The sequence below is a fragment of the Podarcis tiliguerta genome (genome assembly GCF_965153285.1).
Source record: "Podarcis tiliguerta genome assembly, chromosome: 3".
Classification (NCBI taxonomy): Eukaryota; Metazoa; Chordata; class Lepidosauria; order Squamata; family Lacertidae; genus Podarcis; species Podarcis tiliguerta.
In genome coordinates, this window is record NC_139536.1 from 28,007,042 (window position 1) to 28,025,329 (window position 18,288).

At 42.6% G+C, this 18,288-nt stretch overlaps 1 long non-coding RNA gene across 1 annotated transcript in view; it reads right to left on the reverse strand.

Annotated features, from left to right (window-relative positions):
- Nucleotides 1-9,638, reverse strand: part of LOC310674320 — a 33,103-nt gene extending 23,465 nt beyond the window's left edge. Inside the window, exon 1 of the long non-coding RNA XR_014509527.1 lies at nt 9,016-9,638. This is a non-coding gene — a long non-coding RNA (uncharacterized lncRNA). The remainder of the gene's footprint in view (nt 1-9,015) is intronic.
- Between the last annotated feature and the right edge of the window lie 8,650 nt (nt 9,639-18,288).

The window sequence follows — 18,288 nt, forward strand, 5'->3', positions numbered from 1 at the left end:
AATATTACAACAGGGACATAGAATATTCTTGTGGTGGGGCATTAACTGTTTTTTTAAATGAGCTAATTCATATATTAAAAACTCTTGGCGTAAGGTGGGAGAGAAATCTTAATTTAGTACAATCACAAAAAGGTGGCTATGTTTCTTCCAGAAAAATTAATAGGTCTACCTGAATAGTTTAGAGTTTACAAAAATGTATCACACACACAAGTTTTTTCTATCTCTCTTGTATACCATGCAGAAAAAAGGAATCTGTAAGGTTCCAAAATAGTGCTGGAGAATAAGCTGATCATAGCACTCTCTTTCCCCACCAAAATCTCACTTTTTGATCTAGCAGTAACATTTAACTCATTGATAATTCTATTATTTAAAAACTTGCTCGTGTCCCCCCCCCCCCCGAATCTATTTTTAGCACCCAGAAAGGGTTAAATATACCATAGGTTATTTCTGTATCTCTCTGTCAAGGTCACAAGGTGCAGGGAGCCCAGTTCATCGTTTGCAGGACTAATAAATCTCTCCAAAGGTCAGCATCTGCACTCATTATCAGCCAATCAGTTTTAATTCCAGTTTTAATACATAAACTGCTTGGAAATACACAGAAAACATTTTGTGGGTACCTGCATCCTATTTTATTCCCTTCTCTTTTTTTAAAAAAGAGACTGTTTGAGTCAGTTTATTAATAGTTTAAATAAAGGAAATCAATAGATGCATTAGAGGTATTTATCTTTAAAAGCATTTCTGTTTCTAAAAAATATCAACTATAACAACAATTAACAGACAAATATGTCTCCAACCAAGCTTTTCATTATATCTGATGCTTCATTTACAGAACCGGGACTTGTGAAGGCTGTTTCCCTGCTACATATGTTGTGCATCTATTTCTTCCAAAAGAATCTAATTCACAGATGAGTAATCAGTGATGAGTTTCATATTTTACTCACTATTTCAAATTTGGGTTCTAAAACCATAGCCAGAGCAGCCTGGTGATAAGAGAGCTGGGTCTGAAATATATCTGTCAAACATGACTGTGACGATGTCATGAGCAAACCACAGTTCCATGTTACACCCAAACATAGGGAACTGAGGCTTGTTCTAACCAAAATCACTCATTAAACCAAATTCAGAAATTATTCCAAATAAGAATGACTAGTAGTAGTATAAAAGGAAGAAGAAACCAGAAGTAGGGCATTCTCTCAGAAGGGAAAGTGATGGAACACTATAACTGGGAATGTTAGAAGTTTGGGAAACCTAGTTCACTTTATATTGTAAATGGCCCTGTGATCCTCACATTGCAAGGAAGTACAGTGGTACCTCGGGTTACAGACGCTTCAGGTTACAGACTCCGCTAACTCATAAATAGTACCTCGGGTTAAGAACTTTGCTTCAGGATGAGAACAGAAATTGCGCAGCGGCGTGGCAGCAGCGGGAGGCCCCATTAGCTAAAGTGGTGCTTCAGGTTAAGAATGGACCTCCAGAACGAATTAAGTTCTTAACCCGAGGTACCACTGTACAGAAATTGAATAAATAAGTAATTAATAAGGGGAAAGTACAAAATTGTATCCAGTGCTGTAAAAGCATCAACTGCCAATTATGAAGCAACCCAAAACCAGTAGTGGCGTCTCAAGCAGCAGAAACCAGCAAGTTAGAGATGGACTGCAAATCCATTTACAGCTTTTCATTCTTATATAAGTGTGCTTCCACTTGGCAAAAAGGAGCCCTGCATTCTGTTGGGCACAGTTCATGGGTGGTAAAACTCCATATAACATTTCAGTGTAGAAGCATCCACACTCCCTCTTTGGAAAGTCTTCTATGATGTCAGAAGCAACTCAGAGGCACAAGTATGTGAGATGTTTCTGCTTGAAACAAATAGTTCCTTTCCTATCATCTTGTTTCTCTTCTACCACAAGGAGGAGCACAGCTAAGAGGGACTGTAGCTCAGTGGTAGAACACCTGCTTTGATTGTAGAAGGTTTGAGTTTCAATCCTTGACATCTCTAGGCAGAGCTTGAAACTCTGGAGGGATTGCTACCAATGTAGACAAAACTGAACTAGATGGACTTACAGGCTGATGGTACTAGACAGCTTCCTGAGTTACAATGAATTTATATTGTAATACTTATGTATTAATTTCCAAATTGCCTTCTCTATGTGGGTCAAGGCGATTTACAAAACAAAAGAAAAGAAAACAAAAATCCTGAAAATAGATTTTAAAACAATACAAAGATGACCATCTATGGCAAAGGCCTTTTCATCCATCTGGAAGAGTCTTACCTCTTGGTGTCCTTTCCCTGTATAAATTGCCCATGCAAACTCACCATGGAAACCCTTTATAATGCAGTCCTGTTTTGTTGTGTTTTAAACAGAAACTTCCAGGCATCTGTATGTGACACTCCAAGTTGCACCTGGATAACTGCAGCTATGTAATCATAGAAGCCCTTGAAAATAAATCCTACATTATGTATAGAGTTTGCCTTATCGCCTACCGTACCCTTCGAGGGGAGATAATAAATCTAATTGATTCTCTCGTGCGTTATCTTAATGCCAAAGAGTCCAACACAAAATTGTACAGCAATATTGAAATGACCACCACACAAAGTCAACATGATGCCAAGGAAAAGAATAGAACAATATTCTTAATTCTGAAAAACTGTATTGATAATCAATTGAAATGCAGCCACCATTGAAGAGCTGTCCAATTTTCAACTGCAGTATAAGTTGGGAAACAATTTGAAAATAATGGCTCATACAAAGAGGGTGGGTTGCTGGGTAGGTTTTTTTTTAGACAGTCAATATGGACTTCATCTGAAGGACAAATAAGATTTTGGCAGCCTTTGTGCTTTAGACATTATCTGCAGTACACGCCAAAGTGGCCCAACTCCTCTCAGCGCGTGAAATCCTTGTGCTTGACTTTAGTGAACCTGCATTTAATGGGATACTCATCCTCCACAGCTATTTCCAAACAGTGATCATTAACACAACCACCAGTGCCACTATTATTAGTATACAATCACTGTAAGTCTGGGTGTGTCGACTCACTCCATATATGTGGCTTGCTGAACTGATTCTCATTTGAAATGTTTAATTACTTTGTAATACTTCCTCTTATCATGTTGGGCTGCATAGTTTCTGGGAGTAAAACAGTTGCAAGTTGTAGCTCACCGCTGCAAAATAAAGTTAATAATTTTCTTGCCCCTTGGACAACACAGTTTTCAGTGAAATTCATTATTTCTGCTCCTTTGATTGAAGGAAACGAGCCTCTTTATCCAGGTTTGATTGCTCGTCTGCTTTAGGAGGCAAGGCCTGGCCTCTGAAGAGTCTTTAAAGAACTGGTATCATACACACATTTTGGTGGAATTATTATGGATTTGTGAGTAGGTAGGAATGGAAGCATGCAATAAATGGTTGTTGGGAATAAGATGGGAGAGTCGGAAGCCATTATGAGCAGTAGGGAAAGGTCCAGGAATAAACAAAATGGAACGTGAGGAGGGTACAGAGCGAAGAAAGTGCCTCAGGCAACATATGCTAGAGCAGAGGGAGGGTCATTCCTCTGGAGCACCCCCGTCCCATTCTAATCTCTTGGAGGACAAAATTGCAAGTGCCATAGCTCGTTGCCATCAGGTCTGGTGAAGGAAACTGACCCCTCACTGGTGTTGAAGTAAGAAGCAACCGAGAGTCTGGTCAGCAAAGAAGCAGTACCATGGACAGCTCCAAAAGAAGCAAAGAGAAATCCACAGGCAAAGTTCAGGTTGGGTCATACCTACAACCAGCAGAGGTTCAGACTAAACTGAGAGTTTACCCTGTTATCTTTTTGGTGTCCTTGCCTCAGAGGGAACTGCTAGTGCTTACAGGGAAGAGATGGCGAACATGTGGCTCCCCAGAAGTTGTTGGACTACAACTCCCATCGTTCCTGGCTATTGACCATGCTGGCTGGGGTTGGTGGGAATTACATACATACATACATGGCTTTATTTGTATGCCACCTTTCCATTGGTGAAACCAGGCTCAAAGGATGCTCTGCCTTTGGAATTCTAGCTGAGATTCCTGATGGGGGCTTCTGTCTGAGATGTTGGGAAAAGAACACGTTCCATCGAAGGATCTGAGGAGCCAACTGTTATTCACCTGCCCTTGCTCTCTTCGTTGTTCTCTTTAGCTGTCTGTCGATGGTTCAAAATGCTCCTCTGAGAAAAGTATTCAGCCATTTAAGGTGCTCTATCTTTCCCAGGCAGAGCTAACTACACATGGTTAGGAGATTGCTTATGACATAATTAGTCGGCAATCTGGCACCAGGTGGTGATCGGTGAATCTTGCAACACATGGAAAGGTTAACAAAATGAGGTTCGTACCTCCGAAACAACCATGGGAAACCTTTTAAAAATTATTATTAAAAAGGAAGGCCCTCCTGTAATGTTAATCGATTCAATGTAATCGGTTTAATTCGTAACACCATCTAGGGGGAAAGCGTTAACAATTTAATTGCTGCTTGGTTTTGAAAGAACACAATCCCTATCTTTCCCCTTTCTTTTCAAAAGCACTGCCGTTCAGCACAGGCAGCGCCTCTTCTGTTGTATAAGCGTAGGGAAAACCTATAGGCTCGCGACCCAGGAATGTTTTCTTGCCGGGGAGAGCTGGTACTTAAAATTCTTTGCACAGATAATTGCATCATGTCTAAAAGAGTAAAGTGTTGCAACCTTCCTCTGATATTTTTAGCTCGACTTATTTCATCTTTGCGCAAGCCAAAAAAATTTGATACCAGTAGCAAATCAATATTATAACAGAGAAAGAGAGGGCGGAAGCTCTCGGAAAGCAGCCAGATTCCCAAGCTGAGTTGCTAAGCAGATAGGAACAACTTCATCACCGTCCCTTCGAAGTAGCCTGAAATGACCATCTTTTGTGGCTTGTTTATGACACTTGGAGCGGTGGGGTGTGTGCGCACAGATTTCTCCAATGCACTGCGCGCTTGCTGCCATCTCATGTTCCCTTTTTGCAGTTTGCTGTTCCTTTTCCCCTCCGTTTGGGCAGCGGGGAGGAGACAGTTTGAAGAACATGTTAGTCCGCAGCTGCCTATCTGTCGAGGACAGTGGGCTTGATTAAAGGGGAGCTCCCTCCTGAATTTCACACATCACATCAATCATATTGATCAGCCCCCAGAAAGGCAACATATTGTCTGGGAATAAGCCAAGAAGGGATATCAATTTCACAATAGCACTTATGTCTTTCAGCCAAGAACTGGTTTATTTTTGGCCACTGAAAGCCGAGACTTGCTGTGGAGTTGTCTCCCACCGCACCCCTGCCGCTCCTTTCAGGTTTATATTTTGCCTTTATGTTGACAGTGCCAATTTTGCTGTCACAAAAATCTTAAAATCAAAGCTTGAACAGCTTTTAATATATATATATTTTAAAAATTCCTAGATCACTCAAGGATGCTATGTGCAACCTTGCTGCATTTCATACTTTCATTCCAGGGAACACAGATTCAACCTTCTCGTAAACTTATTGTTCCAAAACAGCAACTCTGTCACATACAAAAGACAACATCTCTCAGCCACACATTTATGTAAAACAGATTTCCACACAAGAGGATGCATGTACAGCTCGCTCTGGACCCATGCTCCCTCCTATCACACATATTTTTTGTTGAATAAGAAATACATTTGCCAGAATGATTTAATAACTTAGACACATCATATACTTAAATGCACAATTAGAAGTTCCACGAATCACCTAATAAATCAGGTGTGGGAAATCTTTGACCTTCCAGATGTTGATAAACTACAACTTCCATTATCCTTGGTAATTGGCTGTGCTTGCTGTGGCAGATGGGAGTTGTAGTTCAGCAACATCTGGGGGGGGGGCAAAGGTTCCCCACACGTGTAATAAATAGAGTACCTATCCATGGTGAAAACATGACAAAACACAGAACATACCTCTGGTAGGGAGCAGGCCAGCTAGGGCTAAGCTGCTTTCACACATGTGTTTTGTGCATCCACAGTCAAACTGTAGAGGAGGAGTTTGGATTTGATATCCCGCTTTATCACTACCCAAAGGAGTCTCAAAGCAGCTAACATTCTCCTTTCCCTTCCTCCCCCACAACAAACACTCTGTGAGGTGAGTGAGGCTAGGAGACTTCAGAGAAGTGTGACTAGCCCAAGGTCACCCAGCAGCTGCATGTGGAGGAGCGGAGACGCAAACCCGGTTCCCCAGATTACGAGTCTACCGCTCTTAACCACTACACCACACTGGCTCTCTTCACATTGTAGAATTTGATGCTAGCTGGGAAGCCAGCACAGACTGTAGTTTGAATGATATATTTTGAAGTATATAAAACAGATGTAGGTAAAAATCAGGGCTGGGGAACCTGTGGCCCACCAGATGTTTTGAATGACAGCTCCCAGCATCCCTTACCACTGGACGTGCTGGCTGGGCTGATGGGAATTGGACCGCAACATCTGGAGGGCTACAGGTCCCCCACTTCTGGTATAAATGAGTAGACAATTTTTTATTGCCTAATTACCAGAGCCCCCTCTAATCTGCAAGGGTTAAGTTAGAATGTAAAGGGTGTTAGTGTGCTTGCTCTGCCCCTTCATCACCATTCTTGCGACATGAGTTGGAAGGTGACCTTGTGGACTGACTGGAGAGTCTTTGGGTCTTGTGGAGGCTCCCCATACGTAGGGCTTTAAAATGTATAGTGATCCTCTGCAAATACAGGAGGTTCATTGCTTGAGGAGATCACTCTCCACGTTTGAGGTTAATGAGAATGGTGAAGAGGGGTGGGACGCTCTTCAGACATTACCTATAAGCCACCATCGCTCCTCCTTCCCAAATGGTGGCTTAAACCATCTAGAGGAGGGAGGAATAGCATTGCATGTGGTAGTTGCCTGGATTCAATCTCCTGTTTGTTTGGTGCTGAATACAGAAAATTATTCCTTGTGCTACACCCTCCTGTACTTATGGAAATAGCCCTGATGGATGACCCATGTGTAGGCAATAGTTTTTTTATGCACAGCTAGACCTCTGTGTATTAGGGATTCTGCCTTCAAATCAAACAGATTATATCCAGTTGTGCCTCTCCACTTACAGAAAGTTCTGACGTCCAGTGAAAGCTTCTGGGAGCAGTGCGTTGGGGAGACAGCTCCCCATGGCCTCCAAGACCTGGTCCAGACAGTTGGTTTGACTTTTGGTAGTGGTGTTGGAGGAATACAGAAAGCTGCTGAGTCAGACCATTGATCCGTCTTGCTCAGTAGTGTTTACGCCGACTAGCTGCCGCTCTCCAGGATTTCTAATGGTGAACATTCTCAGAGCTCACTGGAGACGAAAGGTGTGGCATTCGTACAGAGCCCCCAGTCGTCTCACGGACTATTGACCTGTACACCACTAATATGTTGGGATACTGCCAAGGAGACAAAGTCCATCATGACTCCACGTCGTCTCCGTCCATTGATCTCCCGTAGACACGCAGTATCAGTAATTAGCGACACGAGCTCCAGAAATAGCTTGCCACATTCCAGAGCCGTGCACGCTCTATCAGCAGATAATGCACACAGCGAAAGATGCACTCAGGAGAGCATTATTTACAAGTTTATTTCTGCGTTGATCAGAACAAAGAAAAACATGACTGCCTGCTTCAGTGTCTCCGGCATAGAGATAGAGGAAAACAAAGACACAACAGAAACATCCTGTGAAAACAGAAAATGCGCAGACTCTGTGACTCACAAAGCCTGCTCCCTTGTAAGGTGGAACGGAAATATCCTAACATAATATACTGCCACCAACGAGGTAAAATCACTTCAATCTCAGTCAGATTCTCAAGTTAATAAAGAAGAGGGTATTTTATTTCAGACACAAACAAACAAATGTTGTTACTCTTTACTTTCTTAGTCTTATTTCCTCTCTCTATCTCTTCTACCTCCCCTCACTCAAGAACACACTGCCCTGTCTCTCTGTTTCCAACTGCCTGCCAACTGCTTCTCCAATTGCCTTTCCCAACCAGCCAACCCACTACAACCAACCAACTACCCACCAACAACTCAAACAAACCTCAGGCTATCTCTATGTCTGCCTGCCTATTTCAGTACTCTGTGCCACATCCTGTCCTGTTCAGGGAAGTCCACCAACCCTCAAGAGGGGGTTACAGGAGGGGGTCACAGGAAGTATGAGGATCAACAAAAATAAGATGCTCTGCTTTGCGTGATCAGAAGTGCTTTCTCCTAGCTCAGAAGTTTGATGACCCACATGTGTTTAAAATGCTACCCAATCACTGGCTGCTTTTTTTTTTTAACTTCAGTAGCAAACTTTTCCAACCATTTATGTATTTTTGAACCAAGGAGATCATGCTACTTTCCTGCAAATTAAGTAGTTAATAGTCATGTACAATCCCTTATAACGGTCTTATCTTATAAAGTTACTATGCAGCTTGATTAATACAAGCCTTGATTTGCAATCCTGTACACACCTACCTGGGAGCAACACCCATTGAACTCAGTTGGGTTTACTTCTGAGTAGACATGCGCATGATTGCAGTGTTGCTGTCCTATATGTTTGATCAATACTGCAGTCCTATACATGTCTACTCAGTGATATGTCTGAGTGAGTTCAGTGAGGCTTACTCCCCAGTAACTAAAGTGATTAAATATGTTATTATACATTAGTTACAAAACAATTTTTAATGCAGTTATAAAACTTTATTATTATAATTTCCCCCTATATCAACATCCCTTTCTCATATTTCTGCTTACTCAATATCCCTGTGTTTACTGATTTTTGAGAAGTTTACATTTAATTTACTGGGATGATTAAATTTCATGACCATTTATTGAAAATCCCTTTTAAAAAAAAAGTACCATTATTATTAGCATTAACAAACAGATTTATTGTTACCAACTGAACATGCAGTAAAGGGTAATTGAATGTTATTTTATTTTCTAAGCAAGCACATATAGCTATGTTTATCCTTTAAAACAAAACATGAGAGAAATGCTGTGTTTAAAATTCCTTAATTAAAATGTTTCTTCCAACTTACAAATTTCGGTTTGATTGGCAGCATGTTTCAGAAAGCTCCATCTTTAAGAAAGGTTAGCAATAGGTTGTGTTAGATGACTGAGCTTGCAAGGGTATCCTATTCAGAATTCTGCTGATCGATAAAACTCAAAAGATACAGCAACAGAAATACTATTTGCATAAGTAAAGTACACACACATTGGGATGCAGTCGACAAGAATGCATTTAAACACAGGGCTTTAAAAAACAGAGAGAAATAAAAATGTGCCGAAATAGATTTTTCAGGCTTCGATAATTTATCATCATTTCCACGGAGTTTCTTTACTGTTTTCATCTCGATCTTTCTAGTTATCTCTCGACCATTTCCATATGTAGCCCATATTATCATACGCTGAACTAAGTCAGCAGTTCTGACATCTTCATTTCGGTGTCCTTTCCTGTACCTTTAGCAATGTTAATGTTACAAATTACAGGAAGGCATATTAATAGCAGTACCAAAGAAGCAGAAAGAAATGAGCATGGGCTGGTTTTTATTTTATTTTAAAAAAAAACATTTTAAAGAAAAGGAACGGAAAGGAAAGGAAAGGGGGTGCGGGTAACCCTAAGTACTGACTTGGGATTTCCTAGGCCCATTGTCAAGTCAGCCGAACCACCGCCACTTCCATTGTGATGATAATGGATTCCGTGTTGTTGGCTCAAAGGTCGTGAGGTCACCGTAAGCTCCTTAATGGACTGTGAAATAACTTTAACTGCATTAACCTCTCTGGATCACGTGGGGTCGCACCAACACCCCCTCCTGAAATCCTCATTCGCTTATAGAGACAATACCATTAGATTATTATTTTTTCTTCTCCTTTTTGGAATAGCAATAGCTGCTCAATGTAATTATGCACCTAAGCATTTCCATTAAGTGAATAAGACTTTAAAAAAGATTAACTGGGGTTTCTCCTGCATCCAGGATAAAGGTAAACTTAAGGCAGTGGTTTTCAAACCCTTTAAAAAAGCACACCACCTCTGCTGGAGAGACAACACTGCTTTTAAAGCAGGAAGTCATTAACAGAAATGTAACACTCCCTCCCTTTTCGTACAATCATCTGAAGAAGAGTTTAGCTGGTCGGGTGCCCACATGGTGGGCATGGATTACTAATAGCTTTATAGAATGGCTGCACACAAACTGGGTGATTATTGGCAACACGGGAAAAAATCACTTATGCAGAAAACATCAGATGAAATGTGACAGCTTGTTACCCTTATAGTACTCTGTTGTCGGAAATCCCTGCCATTTGGACTCTCTGAAAACGCATTGTCTCCAAAATACATTTATGGAGATCGCCGTGGAATTCCAAGTCTGACGCCGGTTTGCCAACTACAACTTTTTAATTTATTTTAAACTTCACCAGTTTAATTAGCCACCGTTCGAAATACAAATGTTTTCCTTTGGTGACTCGCAACATTTAAAATGATTAAAGCCCATATAAAATATAAAGCCATGTCGCCGCTATCATAAAAACAGCAGCAAAAACGTTGCGGATCATTCTGTATCATTAATTCCCTTAAATATATCACAGAAAGCTGTAACCGCATAATAGAGGGTGCTAACTAAAAGCCTGGTTGGCATCTGTCTGTCTCGGGAGACAATGGAGGAGTGTGCCTTTGGGGGTGAGGTCAAGCTGTTGGGAGGTTGCAGCGCCTGCTGTGGCTGTAGAGACCGATGCGGGAGAGACAGGTTTTGTTGCAGCTGGGGCAGATGAAGGCATCCAGTTGTGCTGTTGCAGATGCTCCATGGCATTTCTTCTCTCTGCGCTCCTCCCAGCGGTCATTCCTCCTCATGCACAACCTGACTGCCTGTCTCCAGGCAGTGCGGTCCTCTGCAAGGGATTCCCACATGGCAGGATTGATGCTTCCAGCCTTCATGGCACAATTGCAGAAATCTTTGTAATGCAGAGTTGGTCTGCCAACGGGCCTGGTGCCTGAAGCCAGCTCCCCGTAGAGCACGTCCTTGGAGATACTGCCATCTTCCATTCTGTGGTCATGGCGAAGCCTGAAGAAAAATATGTTTACAGCCTGCCACAACAAGGCAAAGAAGACTAATATGCATGGGTTTTATCATTGGTTTTACAGTTGTAAACCACTTAGAAGCCATTCTGGCATATGAGTGGTATATAAATTAATAAAGAAAAAATAAATGTCTGCAGTAGCAACTGGCCAGGGGTGCATTGGTGAGGCTGCCTGACTCTCCCGTGTTTCTAAAGTCACATGTCACAGCCCCTTACCGAGGGAGAGGTGCAACATTGGAGCTAATTTGATGCTCCTGGTGCTGCAGCCGCACCATGCCAGCCTTCTCACTGCCTTGCTCCTTCAGCTGTCCTACTTAGTAACTGGCAGGGTTGTGTGGCGTTGGGAAGACAACAGAGCAACACAGCCCTGCCCATGCAACCCTGTTGGCGGCTACTGGCGAACTGTGTATCTTGGGAGATGAAGTTCCATAGATGCGGGCTACAGCAGAAAAGGATCTGTTCTTTTGTATCTACCAGCCGGACCTTCTAGCAGGTATATGAGCAGGATCTCTGTAACCTTTCACCTCCTCCATTGCTTACGGTGTGAGAAGCCGGGGCCAGTGCAAACAGACAGCTCAGGCCCAGCCCAACCGAATAAGTTCCCATTTGCTTGCTCAGTCCAAAGAAACATCCCACTTGCTACACCACCCCATTCATTGATAACGGGAGCCCAGTATGTTTGTGTCTCACTTGCTGGATCAGCATATTCGCTTGCCTTCAAGCCTTGTTCCTGCTTATGCCCTGGACTGATTTGAGCATTAAAGCTTTTGGCAGAAACATACTCCAAGTCCACCATCCAGCAAAAACCAGGACACCTCTGGGCCCCCCCAATGTTGAAGAGGGCCTTGTGTGCATGACCCAATGGCTTCTTTTTGTGTTTATCCTGCACACCTAAATGAGTCTTCTCTCTTGCTCTCTCTCTCTCCACTCACATAAAAGTTAGCACAGGCATCATTTCCATAGCATTACATCTTTGCTGAAATTAATAGAATGGACAGCTGATGTCTGTAACATCCTTTATTTCTGAAACTCTGATGTATCCGTTCTAGTGCACCAGCACTTATAACTGTCCATTAGGAGCTACATCGAGATGGTCACAATCACTCAGAAGCCCCTTTCCACTTCCTAAAAGCCCCAATTTAGAAAATGCACATTGGAAGTCAATGGGGATTTAAGACACGCTTAAAGTTAAACATGTGCATTAGTGCTTTGCTGGAGAGTAATGGATTTCAACATATGCTTAATGTTTAAGTGGCCCTCTTAAGTATCTTCCCAGAGCTGGCAAGCGAGAGCAAAACTCTGAAGCTCATCTTTCCAAATTGGAAATAAAAATGTTAGCATATAGATGCAATATGGAATGTATAAATACAAGGATATGCAATCGATTAAAAAAAGCAACCCTCCACCGTTTAAAAAAATATTTTGGATACATTACTAAGTATGTATAATTTGTTTCTAGGCCATTCACCTAATATGGTGAATCACTCAATTATTCCGTTATGTCCTTGAGAATACTCACAAGCTGCAAAATATTGGAGCTAAATATCCAGTATAATCTAGTAAACCCTGAGGCTCTCTTAAGCAAGATATCACACAAAAATCCCACCTCCCATATGCTATGCAATGGATCTTAGGATTCCTTTGCCTGCTGATAGTCCCACAGCTAAAGTAACTCTCTCTCCTCCCTGTGGTTTAGTGCATTGACCCCAAATCCTGATGGGCTGCTACTATCGCTGAACCACAGCGACTGAAGTCTAGCCCTGAGCTTGCAAAAGTCACCCACACCCCAGAGGAGTGCTCTTCATCCTTGGGTCCTCAGATATTGCTGGCCCACAGATCATTCCCAGGCAGCTTAGCTGATGGTCAGGCAAGATGGGAGTGGTAGTCCAACAACATATGGGGACCCGGGGCTGAAGAAAACCACCCTGCAGCTTTGCCGATGCATACCCTCCAACTGCCCCATTTTGAGGGACACTCTCAGATTCATAGACCTATTCCCAGATTCTGTGTGGATCCAGGAATTTCCCGCTTTCCCCTTCCAGCACTGCCACTGCCGAGCTTGGAGTGGAGCATGAGCTGGCCGGCTGAACCCCCCCATGGCTGCCACTGCAGGCCTCCCTTCGGCAGCTTGTAACAGCGGCTGGAGAGCTGTGAAGATGCTCTCCCTGCAGGGGTTGTCCTCACCTCCCTTGCATGCCCAGTGGAGGAGAGGAGTGGTTGTGGCTCTCCACTGCTTCCACCCCCGTCTCAGGCATGACCCGGGAGTGGAGCTGTGGCCTGGTGGTACTGAAGAGCAAAGGAGAGGTGCAACACTGCCGCCACCGCTCCTTCTCCCTGTTGTTTCTGCCTCTGGTGTTCTGAGGCACATATTCATGACCCAGATCCAAAGGTAAAAATGTTGGAAGGTATGTTGATAAACCCGAGTTTCATTGCCACACGGTTGCTTGCTGCCCCGTAGTGGCTGGCAGCAAGGCTTCAGTTCCCTCTCCTGATTACTCTTCTCGGGCGCCCAATCAGCAAAATCGCATGCACTAAACACAGCATGGGGAAAAGAGCAAGTTGCTTCCGTTTACCGAAATAGGAAGTGGGCTGTTTTGGCTGCAAACAAACAATGAGGACAAATGTTTAATGAATAAGTTGTCTGGAAGTTGCTAATTTGGCCTTTCCCCAACCTGGTGCCCTCCCCGCCCAAAGTTTTGGAGTCTGTTGTGATTGATGACCTGGGAGAAGATTGCGAGCATAAGTGGGCAGTAAGAGAGTTTGGATCATTACATTTTATAAGTTCAGCAAGTATAGGTGTTCAAATGTGTCTACCTATTTATTCAACTGTCCATCTGTCAGATATTCCAATAAGTGGCTCTTGTCCAGGTTTGTTAATTGTCTTACTTTAAATGTTGTGAGGATCCTATGCCCTTTTAAAATGTGGTTTTGGGGTTTGTTGGGTTGTTGTATTTATTTTGATTATGTATTTTGTGGCTTTATATTTTGATTTTATTCTGCAAATCACCCTGAGACCTATGGGTATAGGGCAGTATATAAATTCAATAATAATAATAACAACAATAATAATGCATTATAGCACATAGAATGTAAGTTTCAAAGGAAAGCATGTACGTTGCAGATGTGGGTGTGAAATACATAAGGAGCACAGAGAGGCTGTAGCTAAAACAGAGGTACAAAACCTTGATGGGAAAGATGTCAAAGCAGGAGGGGCAGAGGGGTCCCAAGGGTGCTGCATTTCATCTTGTTCATCATTATGTCAGCCCCTGAGACCACGTAACTAGATAGATAGATAGATTGATGGTTCCTTGACCTTTGCTTTTTTCCACGGTTTTATCGCTCTACGGCCACATCCCCAAATTTCTTAGTCTCTTTGCATCAAGCCTTGTGTCAAGCGCCATCATTACTTTTAGTTCCACAGATGTTTTACATGTCCCAAATCATTTTTCCCAGGTGTTGTTTGCTGTGGTCTGCCATCATAAATGAACCAATAAGTTTTTATTTATTTAGATTATAGTATAAATAAATCTGGTCTCGGGTTTGCCTAGCCTTCTGCTTGCTATAGCCTTAACAAATTTAGGAGGCTGCATTTAGTCTCCCCCATAAGCAAATACTATCATAATTATAATGTGGTTTGTATTAATTCCAAAACATCCAGAAGTAGCCCAACAACGAATTCTTTCCAGCTATTCGTAGCCACGGTTTTTGCTATCACTCCTTCTTTGTGCACTTGTTGCTTGATTCAGCTGTAACTTTGCACATGCCCCAAGACTTTGTGTACATTGTGATTTTGTTCTGAGCATGGGTGTAGCCAAGGGTGTGTGTATGTGTGCCCTACTCATGTCCTATTCAAGGGTATTCCCCAGAAAAGCTCAATAACTTTGCTTTGTGGTTCTGAGCAATCAGTATGATGCTCTTGCAAGGAATCGAAGGAAGTAATCCAAACTACGATATTCCCAATGGAGGAAGCACAAGCAAAGCATCAAGGGAAGCCCTAGTGCAGGGCTGGGGAATCCTTTTCAACCTGGGGACCACATTCCTGTTAGGCAACCATCTGAGGGCCACATGCCAAATGTTGCTGGGACCAGATGCAAACTCAGGCAGGGCAATGCATGTGAATTTACCTTTATACAATAGGTTAGCTTTTACACCCACACCCACACCCACCTCTATCCTGCATCCAGAAGGGCTGTGCCTGAACTCCCAATTTTCCCTGTGGCCCCAATCGGTGGCCCTCTGTGGGGTTTCTACAGAATATCTTCTGCCTTGTGGCTGCTGTACAGAGGAATTATCTCACAGTGACCAAATTCCTTGCCGTAATCATATATAATGCAAGGAAATGCCCTCAGTTAGTACTACTTAATTCTGGGAGAGCCCTACAGCAAGCTCCTTAGCTTTCACATTTCCTGGGTGCTGACTCCTTTCCCAATGCAGAATGCTCCAAATAGCCAAGAGACTCATTGCAATTTCCCTGCCACTGTCTGGTGGTTTGTTGGAGTAGGAACATGTGATCAACTTGAACACTTCTTCCTTTGTCAAGCAGTTGGAACTGTTAGCAAGAGGGCTGGCCCAAGACATTTTGGCACCTGAGGCAGACCCCAAAATGGCTCCCCCTCTTGCTGCCAGGGAAGAAGGGGCAAGAGAATACCTACAGTAAGAACAAAGGGAGGAAGAAAGATCAGTATCATGATCTGCTGCCACCTGAGGCAGTTGCCTCATGATGCCTTATGGGTGGGTCAGCCCTGGCAAGCAAAACCGATAAGTGATGGAAGAAAATAGTGGTATTTGGAAATTGTAACTTAAATACTGATGATCAAATTGTAGACATTTCCATTGTTTCTGTTGTGATTTACGGTTTATTAATTCTCTTACCTTAATACCTCACCTTTCTGGAACTCCTAGGTATGGCTCCCAGGCACTCACCCATCCAGGTACTGAACAGACCTCGGACTTGCTTGGCTTCAGCAAAGTGTTGGCCTCGTGGGCCTTCAGAAATGAAATGCTGGTAGGAGCAACATGAGGCAAGGGGAAAAAAATTACGTTTGTACTTTTTGACACTGTGTCCATATTTGAGTTCCCCACCGACTCATTCAGTTCCAGAACACTGGTTAGATTTGTTTCAGGCCCTGATTGTCTCTAGTGAGTAACTTTTGACAGCACACTTGTCAGTTTCGAGGTTTATATTTGAAACTCTTTCTCTCTCCCTTTCTCCCTGCTACTCCTTACATACCTGATTGGGGTTTTCTCTCATGGCTAAAAATCAACCTGTTTTCGTTTAATCTATCTGACATTTCAGCCAATATTGCGGCCTCGCGTTTCTATGATTTTCAACATTTGTCACAGCTTGGGATGAGAGGTAGCCACTCGCTAACCAAGCAATGCTGTTTGCTTGCTACATCTTTCTTTTATTTCTTTGGCAGCTGAGGAATGTCAACTGGGTTTTTTTTTTTGGCTTGCAGCCTGACACCGAGAGATACTAATCACCTGTAAGTCTCACTGAACATTGGAAGAACATCTGAGGCCCAGGGACTGAAGGAGTGAAATGTATTTCTGATTACGGATCCTGCAAAAGCAACTGTTAAGAAGACAGCGTCTTCTTTTTTAAAGGCATCTTGCTCCGGTCAATGAATTAAACACGGTTTGATTTACAAAATGTATTGGTTTTTTCAACATCCAATTTGAAAATATAAGGAATCAACTGCAGAAGAAGAGAATAAGGTTCTGTGGAACAAAGTTTGATGGGGCACGCAGGCAGTTTGCTTTGAGACATTTAAACTACGTACTGCTCCATTTTGCGGGGGAGGTACTTTAACAGAGAATAAATAACTTTTGAAGATGGCACTGTATGTTTCAAGAAACACAGAGATGCTATTAAACATAAGCGTCTACCTATATATTTATTTATATATGTAGAGCCTGAAGAGCAGCTGTGAATTAAAATTTTTTTAAAAAAGCAAGTTCACATATTAAAACAGCAGCAGCATTTATTAAACCAGCATTCCTCAAGCTGGGCCCTTCCACATGTTTTAGACTGCATTTCCCATCATCCCTGACAATTGACCATGCTGCCTGAGGCTGACAGGAGTTGAAGTCCAGCAACACCTGAGAAGCACCAGTTTGGAGAAAGGCTGTATTAAACCAATGGCGGTAACATAAAAGCGTGTATCAGCAGTATGTAAATGATCTGGTCATTCCATAATTGCAGAATTATCCCCACAAGGCCCTTTTCTCAGGCCATCCATGTTATCTGAGTTGGCAAGGAGACCCTCAGAAGAGTCTCTAATTCCTTTCCTTCCTCAATAAGGTGTCAAACATTTCTCATGTCTGGATGTCACAAACTGTGTTCAGGTGCAAACTGCACATTTAAATAACTATCACACTCCTTGAAAGAGTCACAGCTTTCCCCAAAGAATTGTAGTTTGCAGAGTTGAGAGATGTTAGGGATGCTCTATTCCCTGCACAGAGCTACAATTCCCCAAGTTCCAAGGGAAGACTGACTGATTGTTAAACCACTATGAGGGGAATAGGGGAATGACTCTTAGTACCCTTAACAAACTACAGTTCCCATGATTCTAGAGGGAAGCCATGACTATTTAAGGTGATAAGATAGTGCTTTGAATGTATAATGCAGATGGGGCCATGACTCACATCGGATACAACCCATAGGGTGGTATTCAGCTAAATCACTGGTCTTCAACCAGTGGGTTGAGACCTACTAGGGAGTCACAGCCTTATTCAAGGTGGATCACAAGCACTACCACTATGCAAATATATGGTTAAAATTGAGAAATGGATCCTGAAATGCATGTTTGGATTCAAAGTGGGTCCTGGGTCTGGAAAGGTTGAAGATACTTGAACAAAATAATTGCACTAGCATCATGGAAAGTTCCCCCTCTCCTCCCTGCACACATGCCCCTTCCCAGCGCCAAATTTGCTCTGGAGATGGCACAGGGGGATGTGGTGAGAGGGAGAGAATCTTCTTCCCATGTACTCTATGCATATTACCAACAGACTCCCACAAGGGTCTTTGGATCAGCATAGCAGAGCATGCTGGTCAGAAATAAGAGAACATGCTAAGCTAATGGCAGATTTTGTGTGCAGGGAAAAATTTCTGTGTGCATACAGAGACAAAGAACTTGATTAATCGCCCAGGAAAATGTGTGTGTATATATATTCAGTGAACTCTGTCCCCATGTAACTGTTCCATAGAAACTTTATATATTTTAGTTCTTAAAATA